Genomic DNA, 21,888 nt, shown 5'->3' with positions numbered 1-21,888 from the left:
ACCACGCAAAGGGGGCAAAAAGACCCTCCGTACCGAACTAACGGCACGGAGGTACACCCTTTGCGTCCCAGAGCTACCAGCAACAAATTAGACAAGCTGGACAGAAAAAATAGCAAACAAATAGCAAAGAAGAACTTAGCTATGCAGAGCAGCAGGCCACAGGAATGATCCAGGGAAAAGCAAGTCCAACACTGGAACATTGACAGGAAGCCAGGATCAAAGCATTAGGTGGAGAAGCACCTAATGACCTCACCAGATCACCTGAGGGAGGAAACTCAGAAGCCGCAGTACCACTTCCCTCCACCAACAGAAGCTCACAGAGAGAATCAGCCGAAGTACCACTTGTGACCACAGGAGGGAGCTCTGCCACAGAATTCACAACAGTACCCCCCCCTTGAGTAGGGGTCACCGAACCCTCACCAGAGCCCCCAGGCCGACCAGGATGAGCCACATGAAAGGCACGAACAAGATCGGGAGCATGGACATCAGAGGCAAAAACCCAGGAATTATCTTCCTGAGCATAACCCTTCCATTTAACCAGATACTGGAGTTTCCGTCTAGAAACACGAGAATCCAAAATCTTCTCCACAATATACTCCAACTCCCCCTCCACCAAAACCGGGGCAGGAGGATCAACAGATGGAACCACAGGTGCCACGTATCTCCTCAACAATGACCTATGAAATACGTTATATATGGAAAAAGAATCTGGAAGGGTCAGACGAAAAGACACAGGATTAAGAACCTCAGAAATCCTATACGGACCAATGAAACGAGGTTTAAACTTAGGAGAGGAAACCTTCATAGGAATATGACGAGAAGATAACCAAACCAGATCCCCAACACGAAGTCGGGGACCCACACGGCGTCTGCGATTAGCGAAACGTTGAGCCTTCTCCTGGGACAAGGTCAAATTGTCCACTACATGAGTCCAAATCTGCTGCAACCTGTCCACCACAGTATCCACACCAGGACAGTCCAAAGACTCAACCTGTCCTGAAGAGAAACGAGGATGGAACCCAGAATTGCAGAAAAATGGCGAAACCAAGGTAGCCGAGCTGGCCCGATTATTAAGGGCGAACTCAGCCAAAGGCAAAAAGGACACCCAGTCATCCTGATCGGCAGAAACAAAGCATCTCAGATATGTTTCCAAGGTCTGATTGGTTCGTTCGGTCTGGCCATTAGTCTGAGGATGGAAAGCCGAGGAAAAAGACAAGTCAATGCCCATCCTACCACAAAAGGCTCGCCAAAACCTTGAAACAAACTGGGAACCTCTGTCAGAAACGATATTCTCTGGAATGCCATGTAAACGAACCACATGCTGGAAGAACAATGGCACCAAATCAGAGGAGGAAGGCATTTTAGACAAGGGTACCAGATGGACCATCTTAGAAAAGCGATCACAGACCACCCAAATGACTGACATCTTTTGAGAAACGGGAAGATCAGAAATAAAATCCATAGAGATATGTGTCCAAGGCCTCTTCGGGACCGGCAAGGGCAAAAGCAACCCACTGGCACGAGAACAGCAGGGCTTAGCCCGAGCACAAATCCCACAGGACTGCACAAAAACACGCACATCCCGCGACAGAGACGGCCACCAAAAGGATCTAGCCACCAACTCTCTGGTACCAAAGATTCCAGGATGACCAGCCAACACCGAACAATGAACCTCAGAGATAACTTTATTGGTCCACCTATCAGGGACAAACAGTCTCTCCGCTGGACAACGATCAGGTTTATTAGCCTGAAATTTTTGCAGCACCCGCCGCAAATCAGGGGAGATGGCAGACACAATTATTCCTTCCTTGAGGATACCCGCCGGCTCAGACAAACCCGGAGAGTCGGGCACAAAACTCCTAGACAGAGCATCCGCCTTCACATTTTTAGAGCCCGGAAGGTACGAAATCACAAAGTCAAAACGGGCAAAAAACAGCGACCAACGAGCCTGTCTAGGATTCAACCGCTTAGCAGACTCAAGATAAGTCAAGTTCTTATGATCAGTCAATACCACCACGCGATGCTTAGCTCCTTCAAGCCAATGACGCCACTCCTCGAATGCCCACTTCATGGCCAGCAACTCTCGGTTGCCCACATCATAATTTCGCTCAGCAGGCGAAAACTTCCTGGAAAAAAAAGCGCATGGTTTCATCACTGAGCAATCAGAACCTCTCTGCGACAAAACAGCCCCTGCTCCAATCTCAGAAGCATCAACCTCGACCTGGAACGGAAGAGAAACATCTGGTTGACACAACACAGGGGCAGAAGAAAAACGACGCTTCAAGTCTTGAAAAGCTTCCACAGCAGCAGAAGACCAATTGACCAAATCAGCACCCTTCTTGGTCAAATCGGTCAATGGTTTGGCAATACTAGAAAAATTGCAGATGAAGCGACGATAAAAATTAGCAAAGCCCAGGAACTTTTGCAGACTTTTCAGAGATGTCGGCTGAGTCCAATCATGGATGGCTTGGACCTTAACAGGATCCATCTCGATAGTAGAAGGGGAAAAGATGAACCCCAAAAATGAAACCTTCTGCACACCAAAGAGACACTTTGATCCCTTCACAAACAAAGTATTAGCACGCAGGACCTGAAAAACTGTTCTGACCTGCTTCACATGAGACTCCCAATCATCCGAGAAGATCAAAATATCATCCAAGTACACAATCAGGAATTTATCCAGGTACTCTCGGAAGATGTCATGCATAAAGGACTGAAACACTGATGGAGCATTGGCAAGTCCGAATGGCATCACTAGATACTCAAAATGACCCTCGGGCGTATTAAATGCAGTTTTCCATTCATCTCCTCGCCTGATTCGCACCAGATTATACGCACCACGAGGATCTATCTTGGTGAACCAACTAGCCCCCTTAATCCGAGCAAACAAATCAGATAACAATGGCAAGGGGTACTGAAATTTAACCGTGATCTTATTTAGAAGGCGGTAATCTATACAAGGTCTCAGCGAACCATCCTTCTTGGCTACAAAAAAGAACCCTGCTCCTAATGGTGACGATGACGGGCGAATATGCCCCTTCTCCAGGGATTCCTTCACATAACTGCGCATAGCGGCGTGCTCAGGCACGGATAAATTAAACAGTCGACCTTTTGGGAATTTACTACCAGGAATCAAATTGATAGCACAATCACAATCCCTATGCGGAGGTAGGGCATCGGACTTGGGCTCATCAAATACATCCCGGTAATCAGACAAGAACTCTGGAACCTCAGAAGGGGTGGATGACAAAATTGACAGAAATGGAACATCACCATGTACCCCCTGACAACCCCAGCTGGACACCGACATGGATTTCCAATCTAATACAGGATTATGGGCTTGTAGCCATGGCAACCCCAACACGACCACATCATGCAGATTATGCAACACCAGAAAGCGAATAACCTCCTGATGTGCAGGAGCCATGCACATGGTCAGCTGGGTCCAGTATTGAGGCTTATTCTTGGCCAAAGGCGTGGCATCAATTCCTCTCAATGGAATAGGACACTGCAAGGGCTCTAAGAGAAACCCACAACGCTTAGCATACTCCAAGTCCATCAAATTCAGGGCAGCGCCTGAATCCACAAATGCCATGACAGAATACGATGACAAAGAGCAGATCAAGGTAACGGACAAAAGAAATTTTGACTGTACCTTACCAATGGTGGCAGACCTAGCGAACCGCTTAGTGCGCTTAGGACAATCAGAGATAGCATGAGTGGAATCACCACAGTAGAAACACAGCCCATTCAGACGTCTGTGTTCTTGCCTTTAAACTCTCGTCAAAGTCCTATCGCACTGCATAGGCTCAGGTTTAAGCTCAGGTAATACCGCCAAATGGTGCACAGATTTACGCTCACGCAAGCGTCGACCGATCTGAATGGCCAAAGACATAGACTCATTCAAACCAGCAGGCATAGGAAATCCACCATGACATCCTTAAGGGCTTCAGAGAGACCCTTTCTGAACATAGCTGCCAGCGCAGATTCATTCCATTGAGTGAGCACGGACCACTTTCTAAATTTCTGACAATATACCTCTATCTCATCCTGACCCTGACAAAGAGCCAGCAAATTTTTCTCTGCCTGATCCACTGAATTAGGTTCATCGTACAGCAATCCGAGCGCCAGGAAAAACGCATCGATATTACTCAATGCAGGATCTCCTGGCGCAAGAGAAAATGCCCAGTCCTGAGGGTCGCCGCGCAAAAAAGAAATAACAATCAAAACCTGTTGAACTGGATCACCAGAGGAGCGAGGTTTCAAGGCCAGAAATAATTTACAATTATTTTTGAAACTCAGAAACTTAGTTCTATCTCCAAAAAACAAATCAGGAATAGGAATTCTTGGTTCCAACATAGCTTTCTGATCAATAGTGTCTTGAATCTTTTGTACTCTTGCCGAGAGCTGATCCACAAATGAAGACAGACTTCTAATGTCCATCGCTACACCTGTGTACTGAACCACCCAAATGTCTAGGGAAAAAAAAAGGCAAAACACAGTGCAAAGAAAAAAAAATGGTCTCAGAACTTCTTTTTTCCCTCTATTGAGAATCATTAGTACTTTTGGCTTCCTGTACTGTTATGAAAGACAATTCAGTACTACAATGGACATAGCGGTCAGAGCACATACAGTGATCTGACAATAACCCAAAATCATAGAACGAGCTCTGAGACGTGGGAACTCTGCAGACCGCAATCCCTAATCCTCTCCAAACAACACTAGAGGCAGCCGTGGATTGCGCCTAACTCTGCCTATGCAACTCGGCACAGCCTGAGAAACTAACTAGCCTGAAGATAGAAAATAAGCCTACCTTGCCTCAGAGAAATACCCCAAAGGAAAAGGCAGCCCCCCACATATAATGACTGTGAGTTAAGATGAAAAGACAAACGTAGAGATGAAATAAATTCAGCAAAGTGAGGCCCGACTTTCTTAACAGATCGAGGATAGAAAAGGTAACTTTGCGGTCTACACAAAACCCTAAAGAAAACCACGCAAAGGGGGCAAAAAGACCCTCCGTACCGAACTAACGGCACGGAGGTACACCCTTTGCGTCCCAGAGCTACCAGCAACAAATTAGACAAGCTGGACAGAAAAAATAGCAAACAAATAGCAAAGAAGAACTTAGCTATGCAGAGCAGCAGGCCACAGGAATGATCCAGGGAAAAGCAAGTCCAACACTGGAACATTGACAGGAAGCCAGGATCAAAGCATTAGGTGGAGTTAAGTAGAGAAGCACCTAACGACCTCACCAGATCACCTGAGGGAGGAAACTCAGAAGCCGCAGTACCACTTCCCTCCACCAACAGAAGCTCACAGAGAGAATCAGCCGAAGTACCACTTGTGACCACAGGAGGGAGCTCTGCCACAGAATTCACAACACTGTGCATCTTGAAATAGCCACACCGCTAGTTTTCAGAGAGTCCAGTATTTCAGCTGATGTTATTTGTGGGTTTTTCTTTGCATCCCAAAGTGGATGTGGACGAGATTTTTGTTGGTCAACCTGACTGTGGTTTTATTTTCACAGAGCCCCTGATTTTCCATTTGTAAATCACAGTTTGAACCCTGCTGACTGGCATCATCAATTCCTTGGATATCTTTTTGTATCCCTTTCCTGGTTTATATAGTTCAACTACTTTTCCCGTAGATCTGTTGACCATTCTTTTGCTTTCCTTATGACTCACAATCCAGAAACATCAGTGGCTGGATGAAAGATGCAAGAGTCTGTCTGGATCCTAGAAACTCACTCAGCTTTTATGCACTCACACTGATTACAAGCAAACAGGTCACAGGTGAGGATGTTACGTTTAGTAGCCATTCAAACCCATTTGTGTCAACTTCTGTGCATGTTATCATGCACAGAATCACCAGGGTATGTGAACTTTTGTGATGTGATGTGGCCAATCACCAGGGTATGTGAACTTTTGATCAGGGTCATTTGGATGTTTTGGGTTGTCATTAGGATTTAAAAAGAGAAAACACAGTAGTTTGACAATAAATGGCTTCACCCAACCACTAACCATGAGTGGAGAAAAAGTTTTGGTGTTATTCTCTGAAAAAAGTCCAATAAAGCAAAAATTCTGTAGGGGCTATGTAAACTTTTGAGCTGTAAACTGTAAACAGGGCAGATTTTGTGGGACTAGAGGGGGTCCCGAGACATAGATCCATGGCGACAGTAGTAGAAGAAATAGGGCGCGGAATCGCTAAGTGATTGCGGAGATTTGCTGATCAGGACTGAAGCGTTTAGGCTTGCTTTTGGTGAAGTTGGATGGAACAATGTGTCTGAAAAGTCCTTGAGTAGAACTACAGAGAAAGGATATGGTGAGAGATAAAATGCTTTACGACAGGGGTCCCCAACTCCAGTCCTCAAGGCCCACCAATAGGTCATGTTTTCAGGATTTCCTTTGCATTGCACAGGTGATGCAATTATTACCTGGGCACGACTAAGGAAATCCTGAAAACATGACATGTTGGTGGGCCTTGAGGACTGGAGTTGGGGACCCCTGCTTTACGAGACTTTAAGATTAAGTACCCACTATCTCTTGTATATGTAGATCGTTCAGTGAAGACTTTATTTTTGAATGACGGTCTCCTATATTGAACTGTGAAGAAAGGAAAAGGGAATATCCAGCACGTCCATCCAGTGTAAGTAAAATATCCAAAATTAATACATTTTGGATATTTTACTTACACTGGATGGACGTGCTGGATATTCCCTTTTCCTTTCTTCTACTTCAACTGAAATCACCAGCAGGTACGGCACCCACCAGCTACATTCATTTGCAACGGCTTACAGATGCATGTCTCGGCGTGTCAAGCTCCTAACCTTCCCTGTCCCACCTCCTCTTTTTCTTGTATATTGAACTGTGGATACTATGGTCCAGGCCATCCCACACCACAGGTTATCCACAACCTGCCAGGGCGTAAGGCCCTCACAGCGCAAGTCCACACTCCCAGTCAGGACCCACGCTTTCATTTTGCTCCCCGGGGAGTAAAGGGAGATGAGTGCCTCACCAGCGGCTACCGCCCCACATTATACTACACCCAGTCCTCTAAAACATATGTATGGGACTGCATCTAAGTTATAACAAAGTAACTTAGGGCTTTTGAGGGACAGCTGTCGGTGAGCAGGGGAACCATAATTGCAACTGTTAGGGTGCCAAACTCTGGGTTAGGCTGCCATCACACTAGCAGTATTTGGTCAGTATTTTACATCAGTATTTGTAAGCCAAAACCAGGAGTGGGTGATAAATACAGAAGTGGTGCATATGTTTCTATTATACTTTTCCTCTATTTGTTCCACTCCTGGTTTTGGCTTACAAATACTGATGTAAAATACTGACCAAATACTGATAGTGTGACGGCAGCCTTAGGCAGTATCAGACATCTCAGTTACGGATTAAGGGTTAAATAGCACCTTTTGTAATCCATACAGCATTATCATAGTACCTTACTAATCCAAACTCGCAGATAAAAATCACTCAAAAAACTGAACATATGAACAGAGAATCGTTTTTACATAGAAATCATTATGTTCTTTCTTTTGCTCATTTTTTTGAAGGGAGGTTTCAAGCAGAAAGGTGTCATGTGCACATACCGTTTTGGTTTCTAACCAGGATCCTCTTGTAAATTCGCTTTTGATTTGCCTTAGGCAAACGTTGAAAATGTGAACATACTCTGGAGCCGTCCGCTCGCGCTCCCCCTCCTGCTCTCATAGACTTCTACTTAAACACTACAGCGTATTTTTCAGGTTTTTTACTTGCTCTATGCCATATTATGTAATTACTGCCCCAATTACCTTTCTGTACATAATAGACCAACTGATGTATATATAAATAGGAGGCTTTGACGGCCACCGACTTCCCTCGAGATTGTAAGCTCTTGTGTGGTAAAATATCCTCCCATTCTTTTCTAACCGATCCGTGTGTGTTTTATTGTCAGGATTTATTTCTTCACTAAGCCACAAAGAAATAAATGTCACTAAGGCAAACTTCAAGCGGCAAACAGAGCTGTGCCGTACCTAGCCAGTGTCCTGCTAAGCCGGTACTTCAGATGAGACGCCCCCTGCAGTGCATTGACAAGACTTGCAACCTGTGGCGAGGGAACAAAGCCCTTTTCTATGACTGGCAAATGTGCTTCTACTGCCCAGGATTCCTCTCTACGTGATTGAAATCTTAAGTATGGAAATGTGAAAATTATTCACTTTAAAGACCGCAGTATAAATTAGCCGCAGATCTAAAGGTAAGAAATGTCAATTGTGATGAATGCCAATACTGAACGGGCTGCTTTTAAATTATTGTGGGGATGTCTGAAATGTTATCAGGGCTTATTGTACCTTGAAAAGGGTAAAACAAAGCAAATAATAAAAAGTGGTAATGGCTGTTAGGTCTATAGCCTGAGCAATCATGCCATCAAATATTACTATTTCTGACATAGAACCATTTTACTTATTCCTTAAAGGGATAATCCAGCTCCCCTGTCTTCTTTATCATGACTTTTGGATATGGGATGGACCCCACTCCTTCTTAAAACCGCCAAAACTACTGTAAACCTAGGTACTAAAATAAATACACAAAACACATTATTATGGTTGTCAAAATGGCCACAACTTTTATTCAAATCACAGGATTAAATAATCACAGTAGGAGTCAGGTGGAGTGCTAGTACATTGGGATTCACAAGTACTGTGACATCCCCAGCTGTCTGACATACAGCACCAGGACAGCCATAAGGGGGCGGCACACACTGGCTTGTCATTCAAGCAGAGCTAGTAAACTTTCAGGGCACCAATGACCCTATTATCCTCACTCCTGTGCTTAACCACTGTGCCCTCCCCTGATTGATGTTACCATTACAACGTCCTTGAGGCTGGCCACCAAAGCCAAGCCTGCTCACCACCATGAGGTTTTACATCCTCTATTATAGTTAAAATGAGTCCACCTTAACTTGTCTGCAACTTCCACCTGACTCCTACACCGCAAAGCCATGACGGGTTATAAATTCCAAGTCTCATTTGACACTTTTTCTTTTAATAATTAAATCATTTTGTAATCTTGAAAACTAGAAGTCTCTGCAAAAGCATTAATGGGACTAAACTTGGCAAACCCCCGACTCACAAAGAGTCATCCTACAGCGCTCAGGAGAGGAAAAACCCCTGTGGAGGAAACCTCCAGGGAACCATGGCTGAAGGATTGCCCTTCCCTTGGGTTTAGAAGGTTACCACAAATAATAACTCTTTATAGCCAATATACAATTGAACCTGGTACAAGATATACAATGACAAATTCAAAAATACAGTAAAGCATTTATCATTAAAAAGCAATAATTAAAAAGTTTAAGAACAGAGATTATAAACAGGGCCGGAGGACGGGTAATGTTTCCTCCTGTCCATTGGGCATAGGTACAGTATGTTATATCCTTGGTTAGCCAAAAATGGTATAGAAATGGGCTCAAAATACATACACGACCCATCCTGTGCATATTTTCTTTTTTTATCACCTTCAAATGCTGCACCACCATGCGTTGGGGACTTATACAGTATAGAGCTGGCTAGACTGCTGTAAAAGAGGCATTAAAGGTAGTGGCTATATATTCAGAAAACCTGGTGACAGGTTCCTTTAAGTGGAATAGAGCACCAGGTTTTTTCGGCCTTATCTGAAAGCAGCATGATGTAGGGGCAGAGACTCTGATTCTAGCAATATATCACCTATTTAGCCTTTTCCTGTAGTTTTAAAACATTATTTTATCTGCTGCAGCTCTGCTAATCTTCTCAGTGATAAGCTCATACTATGTATAGTAGTTCTCAATATTCATGAGCTCCAACCATGTCCGCTACCTTCCATTACCATTAACATCCATTATCATCTTTTTGACTATGCACAGTGTAGGCAGAAAGCTGTCAATCAGTGGTGCAGGTGGTGTTAGACTGTACTCATCATTGAGAGTACTAGCAGAGCTGCAGTAAATAAAAAAGTATTGTCAAAGCTCCAGCAAGAAGCCCAGTACGTGACACATTGCTGCAATCAGAGTTTCTGTCCCTATTTTATGATGCTCTCAGATTGAAAAGAATAAATCTAGTGACAGATTTTCTTTAAAGTTTTATTTTTCATCCCATCTGACTGCCAACAGATTCACTGCAAAAGTAAATCAAAGCCCTTTTTACTAAACTTGTCTTGGAACTCCTTCATTCTCAAGATTAGTGAGGGTCTTTGTAGATGAGCCCCTTTTCCTGATCAGAAAGTTACACCATATCTAAGAAAAATTTTGTATATCTGGAAGCTACTGCACTTCTCCACTTCTCTACGTCTATCAGCATGTTTTTAGACTATGGTTGGACATTCATATTGCCTACAATCAGTTCTGGATTACCAGATAGGCATAGTAGGCACCAGCCTATAAGTCCCATTTTTGGGGGGCACAACGGATGAAAAATAATATTGATTTGATGTTAAAAGAAATTTACAATCTGTGTGCTGACATTGGAGGTCAGCTGGAGAAATGGAGCTGCGATGAGAACATTACAGTAAGTGGCAGTGATGCGATGTTTCAGCAGTTGTAGGGGATATTCAAGAATATACTGTATGAGTAGCAGAAGAGAGACATCTATGCAATCGGTTGTGGTAACTGTGTGATTGGCCAGAATGGGGAGTGGGAGCAGAGGAGAGGTTTTATGGCCACAGGTTCTCGCCAACTCTAGATCATAATAGAACATTTGTAAGTAAAAGCTTTGGGAACACAAATGAATATATACAGTGTAGGCCTACACCCGAGGTCGATGTCAATTAATTACCTTTTCTGAATTATAAATGTGGCACCCCTGGAGTTTGGGTACCACAGTGGTGCTGCCTTCCTCTCTGGGAGGGTAATGCCATACCTGGAGACAGGAGGGATCCCTTTGGCAGGTAATCTTACATGCAACACTTTCTGACTCCAGGCCAGATGGGGGAGCTCTAAACCCGGTTTAAGGGGAGCTTCCCTATATACATCCTGGTCTGGGGGAGGAGTCAGTTAGTCTGGAGCAGACAGTGAAGGAGCACAGAGGAACTTGAGACCTAGAGGAGGGCTGCAACTGGGCCCCTCTAAGCTGAGTGCAGAAACCGGGCACCGGGAGCCCGAGGTCATGAGGAACTACAGGTCCCACGGCAGACCCAGAGGGCAGGAAAATAAAAGGGACTTGCCCACATAATGCCTGAGGTACAGCAGCAATCAGAGTCCTACCATTCAGGTACTGTCCCTAGACAGGGGAAAAAGAGAACCTTGTTAGATAACTACAGGCAGCAAGGGACTACAGACCAGTGCATAGTGGAAGGCTCCCAAACTGACCTGTCTAGGGACTATAGACCAGCGCATAGTGGAAGGCTCCCAAACTGACCTGTCAAAGGGATTTCCTCTTGTCTTCAGGCTGCATGGACTCCATCTACACCTGTTGCCGGTACCCCGGGCTGAGGCTGCTTAACACCAGTAAACCAGGAAAAGACTGCAACCCTGTGTCCTCCATTTATTTGCCGGCATTCCCCATCCTTGCCAAACACACAGAGGGCCCTGGGGACCCCGCTTCACATGTGGGAAGTGACATCATCTTTGCTGCAGCACCCCCAGAGGACCCCTTTAACACTAGGACTACTGGACTCGTGAACCCTGACTAGAACTACTGCAAGTAAGTAGTCAAATTGACTATACCAGTAGTCCTAGTGTTAAGCAGTGTTGGTCACCTCTGACAGTGAACCACAGGTGGCGTCACGAACTTTCAATATTTCCACAACCCCTTTAAAGACCGTCCCTTTTACTTGGGCACCCAGGTCCACGGACCGGGTCGCTGCCACTGCGACCACCCCTTTAATTGTGACTGGGCCCGGTACTCCCAGGCCCTGGCGGGTGACTCATAATGAAGTTTGTTTAACTTAACTATTGTTCTGCTTAATACAATTCTAGAATAAACAAGGTTAAATAATAATCAGAGATGCAGATTCTTTACTGTAAGAGCAGTGAGACTATGGAGCTCTCTGCCACATGATGTTACAATGGTTGATTCACTGCTAAAATTCAATGAGAGCCTGGATGCCTTTCTTGATAAATATAATATTACAGGTTATGGCCACTAGATTCTGTGAAGGACGTTGATCCAGGGACCTAGTCTCATTGCCGTATGGAGTCGGGAAGGTATTTTCCCCCTAATATGGAGCAAAATTAAGAAACTATGAAAATTGAATTAGTGTATTACAATTATTGTTATAATTACTGGAGGACACCCAATCTTTCAACTTTTTAGGGGCCTCTATAGGGTTTAACCAGACTTCAATCATAAAATGTTACGACATCAGATGTGGCTAGGCTTCCATTCATCGCAGCCAAGGCATACCATTTGTTTGTTACCCTAGCCAAAGTAGATTGGCTCGTTGGAGACCCCATCCCTAGGTTCCGAGAAAATGTCCCACCAGTCCCTATATTATACCTATAATCTCACATAGACTCTGGTTACGGGTAAATAATATCTTGCAAATTTCACAGTCACAGTCTGATTCGGTGCCATTCAGGAACACTCATGTGACACTGCTCTGGGGGAATAACTTGTAAATGCATCAACATACTCCTTGCTTCTCTCCTAATACGACCCTTAGGCTGAAGATTGCAGATTATTTCTTTCACAATCCTCTTCCTAGAAGCACCCATGACTACATTTCACCGTGGTGGCCTGGCTTCATCAGATTTGGCAGCACTCCGGAATAGGCCTCTTGTGTGATTCAAGTACATGCTACTTCACAAACCTCCTCCTGCTGAGATCTGGCTGCTCCGCCACCTCCCCTGGCTTATCAAAGACCTGAAGGACATTATTATAATTACAGCCTAATATTTAAAAATCAGAAGAATTTTGCTGAACCGGTAAGTAACAATTATAGAAATGTCTGGTCTGGATCAGATCTGGTTTTATAGATTAGATCCACATTTACGGTTCACCCAAGATACCGAGGCTAACTGACGGCTGTTCCCCGCGTGCCTTTATACCTCTAGGCTGCAAAAAAAAGCCTCAACATCAACTTGTTTAGCAGCTTTACAGAAATGCAATATTCCTAGTGTTTTATGCCCGGTGAGGTCAGAAACCGTGCCAGCATGGTTAGGTGAGATTATCTGCCTCAGGTGACCACACTGACAATGCTTCCCTCTCGGTACTTCCTATAGGGAAAGTTCGCAGATAGGCGGAGGATGGCAGCATCAGAGGGGAAGAATATGGCCGACCTACTATGGCTAAGTATTAAGGTACCGTCACACATAGCGACGCTGCAGCGATACCGACAACGATCCGGATCGCTGCAGCGTCGCTGTTTGGTCGCTGGAGAGCTGTCACACAGACAGCTCTCCAGCGACCAACGATCCCGAGGTCCCCGGTAACCAGGGTAAACATCGGGTAACTAAGCGCAGGGCCGCGCTTAGTAACCCGATGTTTACCCTGGTTACCATCCTAAAAAGTAAAAAAACAAACGCTACATACTTACCTTCCGCTGTCTGTCCTCGGCGCTCTGCTTCTCTGGTCTGGCTGTGAGCGCCGGGCAGCCGGAAAGCAGAGCGGTGACGTCACCGCTCTGCTTTCCGGCTGACCGACGCTCACAGCCAGAGCAGGAGGAGTGCTGAGCACAGCGCTGGAGGACAGAGAGTGGTAGGTAAGTATGTAGTGTTTGTTTTTTTACTTTTAGGATGGTAACCAGGGTAAACATCGGGTTACTAAGCGCGGCCCTGCGCTTAGTTACCCGATGTTTACCCTGGTTACCAGCAAAGACATTGCTGAATCGGTGTCACACACGCCGATTCAGCGATGTCTACGGGGAGTCCAGCGACCAAATAAAGTTCTGGACTTTCTTCCCCGACCAGCGATCTCCCAGCAGGGGCCTGATCGCTGCTGCCTGTCACACTGGACGATATCGCTAGCGAGGACGCTGCAACGTCACGGATCGCTAGCGATATCGTCTAGTGTGACGGTACCTTTACTCTTAGCATTGGCGCATGAGATAGATAAAGTCTCGGATGATCTCCCTAGTACAATTCTGAACTTGCGCATTTCACTTCAGTTACAATTGTGGGTGACTACCTTTTCCTCCCTATGACGCTGCCTTTTTATGATTGGACTGCATCATAATGGGCTGAAATTACACCCCCTCAGAGCAGATGGAAATTAAATGCCCTGTTGAATATTAAAAAAATTAGCATATTTGGCCCCAGTAATTTCAGTGTTCTGTATCTCCACAATGAAATGGAAAAGAAAAAAAACGTTTTTTATCTACATTCCTGCTGCTACATGCAGGAATTTACTGTTTATTGAGTCACAATTTGTGTAAGAGTGTCATTATTATTATTATTTATTTATATAGCACCATTAATTCCATGGTGCTGTACATGTGAAAAGGGGTTACATACAGGGTTATAGATATCGTTAACAGTAAACAAATTTACAGTGACAGACTGGTACAGAGGGGAGAGGACCCTGTCCTTGCGGACTTACATTCTTTGGGATAATGGGGAAGAGACAGGAGGTCGGTGTGCTGCCGCACTGGTGGTGGTGAGGCGGCAGCTCGGGTGGTTGGTGCGGCGGCAGCTCTGGCGGTGGCGACGCGGCAGCTTGGATGGTTGGTGGTGATGCGGCAGCTTGGGTGGTTGGTGACAAGGCGGCAGCTCGGGTGGTTGGTGACGTGGCGGCAGCTCGGGTGGTTGGTGACATGGTGGCAGCTCGGGTGGTTGGTGAAGTGGCGGCAGCTCGGGTGGTTGGTAAGTCAGCAGATGGGTTTTCAGGTTCCGTCAGAAGGATCCGAGAGTGGTGGATAATCGGACGTGTTGAGGCATGGAATTCCAGAGGATGGGGGATATTCAGGAGAAATCTTGGAGGCGGTTGTGTGAGGAACGAATAAGTGTGGAGGAGAGTAGGAGGTCTCGGGAGGATTGAAGATTACGTGAGGGAAGATAGTGGGAGATTAGTTCAGAGATATAGGGAGGGGACAGGTTGTGGATGGCTTTGTAGATCAGTGTTAATAGTTTGAACTGGATTCGTTGGGGAATTGGGAGCCAGTGGAGGGATTAGCAGAGGGGTGAAGCATTGGAGTAGCGAGGAGAGAGGTGGATTAGCCGAGAAGCAGAGTTGAGGACAGACTGGAGTAGTGCAAGAGAGTTAGCGGGGAGGCCACAGAGGAGGGTGTTGCAGTAATCGAGGCGGGAGATGATGAGGGCATGCACAAGAGTTTTAGTAGATTGTGGGCTGAGGAAGAGACGGATTCTGGCAATATTTTTGAGTTGGAAGGACAGGAGGTGGCAAGAGTATGGACGTGCAGTTTGAAGGACAGGGCAGAATCGAGAGTTACCCCGAGGCAGCGGATTTCAGGTGCGGGAGAGAGCGTGATGCCGTTTACCATAATAGATAGATCAGGTAGGGGGGATACACGAGATGGGGGAAAGATGATGAGTTCGGTTTTGTCTACATTGAGTTTTAGGAAGCGAGAGTTGAAGAAGGAGGATATGTCTGACAGACACTCCGGGATTCTGGACTGAAGAGAGGCGACATCTTAACCAGAGAGGTACTGTAGATCTGAGTGTCCTCCGCATATAGGTGGTACTGGAAGCCATGGGACTTTATGAGTTGTCCTAGACAAAGTGTATAGATGGAAAAAAGTAGAGGCCCTAAGGACAGAGCCTTGAGGGACTCCAACAGAGAGGGGGGGAGTGAGGAGGTAGTGTGGGAGTGGGAAACGCTAAATGTGCAGTCGGAAAGGTATGTGGCAATCCAGGACAGGGCAAGGCCTTTGATGCCGATGGAAGAAAGAATCTGTAGCAGTAGGCAGTGGTCGACTGTGTCGAAAGCAGAGGACAGGTCGAGGAGGAGGAGGATGGAGAACTGTCTGTTAGCTTTGGCTGTGAGGCTGGTTTCACACTTGCGTTTCAAAACGCATGCGTTTAAAAAAAAACGCATGGTGAAAAAACGCATGTAAACGCGTGCAAACGCTGCATTTTTTTGACGCATGCGTTTTTGAATGTGGTGAAAAAAACGCTGTGTTTTGACGCGTTTACATGCGTTTTTTCATGCGTTTGCGTTTTTTAAACGCATGCTGAGAAATGTGTAACAGCTGCCAATCATCAAAATAAAGTAAAAAACCCACTATAAACAGAAATAGTTAGGGTTAGGGGTAGGGTTAGGGGTAGGGATCATAACCCTAACCCTAAAGGGATCCTAACCCTAACCCTACCCCTAACCTTAAGCCTAAAGGGATCCTAACCCTAACCCTAAAAGGATTAGGGTTAGGGTTAGGGTTAGGATCCCTTTAGGGTTAGGGTTAGGGTTAGGGGTAGGGTTAGGGTTAGGATCCCTTTAGGGTTAGGGGTAGGGTTAGGGTTAGGGTTAGAAGTAGGGTTAGGGTTAGGATCCCTTTAGGGTTAGGGTTAGGGGTAGGGTTAGGATCCCTTTAGGGTTAGGGGTAGGGTTAGGGTTAGGATCCCTTTAGGGTTAGGGTTATGGGTAGGAGGGTTAGGGTTAGGGATAGGGTTAGGGATAGGGTTAGGATCACTTTAGGGTTAGGGTTAGGATCCCTTTAGGGTTAGGGTTAGGATCCCTTTATTACCTTTATGGTGGGGGGTGGCATACCAGTGTGTTTTCTGTTTTTTTTAATAAAAACGCATGCGTTTTTAACGCAAACGCATGCACAAAAATACACATGCGTTTCCATTGACTCCAATGTATTTTTTGACACAATAAAACGCATGAAAACGCATGCGTTTTTATGTGTCAAAAAAACGCCTCTCAAAAATACTACAAGTTGCATTTCTGAAAAAGAACGCATGTAGTAAAAAAACGCATGCGTTTCAAAACACGACCAAACGCGTACAAAAAAACGCATGCGTTTTCAATGTTAAATATAGGGAAAAAACGCATGCGTTTTTTTGTGCAAAAAACACTGCAGACAAAAACGCAAGTGTGAAACCACCCTGAGTAAGTGGATTTCAGGTGCGGGAGAGAGCGTGATGCCGTTTACCATAATAGATAGATCAGGTAGGGGGGATACACGAGATGGGGGAAAGATGATGAGTTCGGTTTTGTCTACATTGAGTTTTAGGAAGCGAGAGTTGAAGAAGGAGGATATGTCTGACAGACACTCCGGGATTCTGGACTGAAGAGAGGCGACATCTTAACCAGAGAGGTACTGTAGATCTGAGTGTCCTCCGCATATAGGTGGTACTGGAAGCCATGGGACTTTATGAGTTGTCCTAGACAAAGTGTATAGATGGAAAAAAGTAGAGGCCCTAAGGACAGAGCCTTGAGGGACTCCAACAGAGAGGGGGGGAGTGAGGAGGTAGTGTGGGAGTGGGAAACGCTAAATGTGCAGTCGGAAAGGTATGTGGCAATCCAGGACAGGGCAAGGCCTTTGATGCCGATGGAAGAAAGAATCTGTAGCAGTAGGCAGTGGTCGACTGTGTCGAAAGCAGAGGACAGGTCGAGGAGGAGGAGGATGGAGAACTGTCTGTTAGCTTTGGCTGTGAGGCTGGTTTCACACTTGCGTTTCAAAACGCATGCGTTTAAAAAAAAACGCATGGTGAAAAAACGCATGTAAACGCGTGCAAACGCTGCATTTTTTTGACGCATGCGTTTTTGAATGTGGTGAAAAAAACGCTGCGTTTTGACGCGTTTACATGCGTTTTTTCATGCGTTTGCGTTTTTTAAACGCATGCTGAGAAATGTGTAACAGCTGCCAATCATCAAAATAAAGTAAAAAACCCACTATAAACAGAAATAGTTAGGGTTAGGGGTAGGGTTAGGGGTAGGGATCATAACCCTAACCCTAAAGGGATCCTAACCCTAACCCTACCCCTAACCTTAAGCCTAAAGGGATCCTAACCCTAACCCTAAAAGGATTAGGGTTAGGGTTAGGGTTAGGATCCCTTTAGGGTTAGGGTTAGGGTTAGGGGTAGGGTTAGGGTTAGGATCCCTTTAGGGTTAGGGGTAGGGTTAGGGTTAGGGTTAGAAGTAGGGTTAGGGTTAGGATCCCTTTAGGGTTAGGGTTAGGGGTAGGGTTAGGATCCCTTTAGGGTTAGGGGTAGGGTTAGGGTTAGGATCCCTTTAGGGTTAGGGTTATGGGTAGGAGGGTTAGGGTTAGGGATAGGGTTAGGGATAGGGTTAGGATCACTTTAGGGTTAGGGTTAGGATCCCTTTAGGGTTAGGGTTAGGATCCCTTTATTACCTTTATGGTGGGGGGTGGCATACCAGTGTGTTTTCTGTTTTTTTTAATAAAAACGCATGCGTTTTTAACGCAAACGCATGCACAAAAATACACATGCGTTTCCATTGACTCCAATGTATTTTTTGACACAATAAAACGCATGAAAACGCATGCGTTTTTATGTGTCAAAAAAACGCCTCTCAAAAATACTACAAGTTGCATTTCTGAAAAAGAACGCATGTAGTAAAAAAACGCATGCGTTTCAAAACACGACCAAACGCGTACAAAAAAACGCATGCGTTTTCAATGTTAAATATAGGGAAAAAACGCATGCGTTTTTTTGTGCAAAAAACGCTGCAGACAAAAACGCAAGTGTGAAACCACCCTGAGTAAGTCACTAGTAATTTTGGTCAGAGCCATTTTGGTGGAGTGGTAGGGGTGGAAGCCAGATTGGAGGTTGTCAAGGAGAGAGTTAGATGAGAGGTGGGAGGAAAGTTGACCATGGACATGCTACTCAAGGAGTTTGGAAGCAAACGGGAGCAGGGATATGGGGCGATAGCTGGGCATAGCAGTTGGGTCAGAATTAGCTTTTTTGAGGATGTGTGTGATGGTGGCATGCCAGAAGATAGAGATAGGTTGAAGAGATGGGTTAGGGCTGGAATGAGCGTCTTAGTGAGGTTGGGGAGCAGGTGGGAAGAGATGGGGTCAAGTGCACAGGTGGTGAGGTGTGATTTGGAAAGGAGGCAAGTAAATTCTTCTTCAATAATGTTGGAGAGGGAAGTTATTGGGGAAGTGCAGAGGTCTGGTATATGGAGTGGTTGGGGTGGTGGAACAGTAAAGGTTTGCCTTGTTTGGTCGATCTTGTTTTTGAAGTAGGTGGCAAAGTCCTCAGAAGAGATGAGGCGATTTGATGGTGGCAGTGGGGGGCGGAGCAGAGAGTTAAATGTGCTGATCAGTTGTTTTGGGTTGTAGGATATTGAAGATACAAGATTAGTGAAATAGGTCTGTTTAGCAGAAGTGAGGGCTAGTTTGAAGGCAAGTGTAGCTTCTTAATACAAATATTTGCCTGTATTGTGCCCATGAATTATAAATGCCCCTCACTTCCTGCACAAAAAATGACTTCCACACTGTCCCTCTTATGGTACATGGCCTTCACAATGTCCTCTCTTATAAAATATTGCCTCCACACAGTCTGCCCTTATGAACTATAACCACCACTCCGTTCCCCCTTATAAGCTATAACCACCACACTTTCCCTACTTCCTGCTCTCCCCTGTCCACTGTTTCCCACCACACTGTCCCTATCTCCATGCTGCCCTTTCAGTTTGTCCCCCTCATTATTGTGTTCTTCTCTTTATACTGCCCCGTCTTTATACTGTGCCTCATCTCTGTACTGCTTCTTCTATACTGTTCCTACTCTCCACAGTCTCCCATACACAGTATGATGACCCCACAGCACCACACACACACAATATGATGGATACAATATCCCCATATACACAGCATGATGTCTCCACAGCCCAATATGCACAGTCCTCTACATACAGTATAATGGCCCCACAGCCCCCACACATTATGATGGTGACCATATGCATCTATACACAGTGTGATGGCACATACTATATACTGTATGATACCCCATAGTCCGCCATATTCCGTATGATGCCAAACACCCTCATATGCACAGTATGATGCTCCACAGCTCCCTATACTCTGTAAGATAACCAATAACCCCCTATACACAGCATAATGACCCCATACTACCTCTAAACACAACATGAGGATCCCACAGGCCTCCAAATGCCGCAAGCCGGTTGTAGTATGCGATCTGACAGAGTAAGTGATGGAGCAGAGGGCCTATGACTTTCTGCATTGCTACAGCTCTTAAGTATCAGCACCCTGATGATGCTGATACTGTTATAAGTTTTGCAGGCATACTCAACTGACCCACCTGGTGGTAACTGCTCCATGGCAAGTCAGGCCCTGCTTTGACTGCTCATCTTGTCTCATGGCAGAAGCAGGCATAGCTGAGTGATAGGAGGATGCTCCTTTCACCATGATTATTGGGCACAACTTTTCCTCAGCATTATGGCAGATGTCATCCGATTTTTTACCTGGACTCATTGACTTCTATGGCCGGGTGTGATCTGAATATCGAATCTAAATCAAGCATGCAGCAGTTTTTTTTTCTCGGATAGACTCTGTCCTAGTAAAAAAAATGTAATATGTAACATAACACTGGTCTGAGTGTGGTCTGATGCTTTGTCAGATTCCACTCGGATCGAAAATAATCTGTTACCAGGTCAAAATAGCCAGTTTCTACTGTTATTTTATTCTTGCTGATCCCTTGAATATTAAATTTTTTTAAAAAAATTCTACCATACAGTTTAGGTATATGGTTCTTTGCTATCTAGTTTTAATTTTTACAGTCTTTACAAAAGGATGCGGCTCACGGGATTCCCAGGGGGATGTCTTTAGCTTGCGCTGCATAATTACTTTGTTAGCTACTCCCTTTTAGTAAGGACCATATAAATTAGCCCCAAATAAAAAGACCCCTATCTGTGGAACTTGAAGGTGGATTTTAAAAATAAAAATAATTAAGTAAGTGCAAAAAAATGTCACTTTTAACCTGGTGTTACTGTAGCTTCACCTTAAGCCACATAGTTGGAGTCCCTACTGGTCTTTATAGTTCTTGCCACCAGTTAGTACTATGACTTAATTCCATTTAGACCTATTTTGCAATATTTTGGAGATTTGCTTCAATATCACTTATGAAGAACATAATGTTTTATGTCTTTAAGGTCCTTTAATGTGCAAAGAATACTTGTAGATGCAAGTGAACACGAAGATCAAAGATGTTAATCGAGAGAAGACTTCAGTTGCTGAACATAAATTCTTTTTTATTTTCTTATTTGAACTTGAGCCAATATCCTGATCAATGTCTTATCCAGTGTACTTTGATTTTTATATTGCCTTGCAACAATAATGGTTTTACTTTAATGGTGTATCTTTGTTTAGCCAAAATGTCTTTCCTTAAAAAATCCTCTGAAGGTTGTATTCTCGTACATGCTACCCGAAGCTCTATGTAAATCTCGATTGTGTGGTTGTAGGACTTGTTTCATGGTGTTCTACCATATATTGCAAGGTAAAGTAAACACAGAAGCTCCAAAATAAGAGTTTCACCTCCTTGACTTTCTTCCTTATCAGTAGACCGTCCCATTGTTTTTCGATGAATTTTGATTGAGACTCAAGTGTTTTCTCCTAAAAACTCCTGACCATTTTTGATCGAATTAGTTGTTAATACTAGCTTCAATTGATACTTCCATATTTGGTTGATTTGGCTTGATATTTTGTCAGTAGATGTAGAACATACAAAGCCTCTAAATCTAATCCCAACACCTATAGAAGTAATTAAACAACTATTTATAACTAAAAATATAAACCACAAATACAAAAATAGTACATAAATAAGAAATTTCCCACACAAAAAGGGTATGTCGGACTGTGAAGCAATTGTCTTCGTTCCATAAAGAACATACAAAACCCAAGACAGAAACAAAATGAGCTGTTGGTAAGTAAATAGTAAAAATACATATAAACAACATAAGGTACCTAACAAATACCATTTATGATCAAAAAAGCATAAAATCCATCCCACCACGACAAGGTATAACCGAAGCAGCATGGTCCTATCATCTAGTAA

The 21,888-nt window shown here is 44.6% G+C and overlaps 1 long non-coding RNA gene across 1 annotated transcript; it reads left to right on the top strand.

Moving 5' to 3' along the window:
• Nucleotides 1-12,623: 12,623 nt before the first annotated feature.
• LOC138674313 (uncharacterized) lies at nt 12,624-21,359 on the top strand. Its single transcript, XR_011320591.1, has 2 exons — nt 12,624-12,879; nt 20,987-21,359. It is a non-coding gene; the product is annotated as an uncharacterized lncRNA (long non-coding RNA).
• The last annotated feature ends 529 nt before the right edge of the window (nt 21,360-21,888 follow it).

The sequence above is a fragment of the Ranitomeya imitator genome, chromosome 4 (assembly GCF_032444005.1).
Source record: "Ranitomeya imitator isolate aRanImi1 chromosome 4, aRanImi1.pri, whole genome shotgun sequence".
Lineage (NCBI taxonomy): Eukaryota > Metazoa > Chordata > Amphibia > Anura > Dendrobatidae > Ranitomeya > Ranitomeya imitator.
This window is presented reverse-complemented; position numbering and strand designations above follow the sequence as displayed.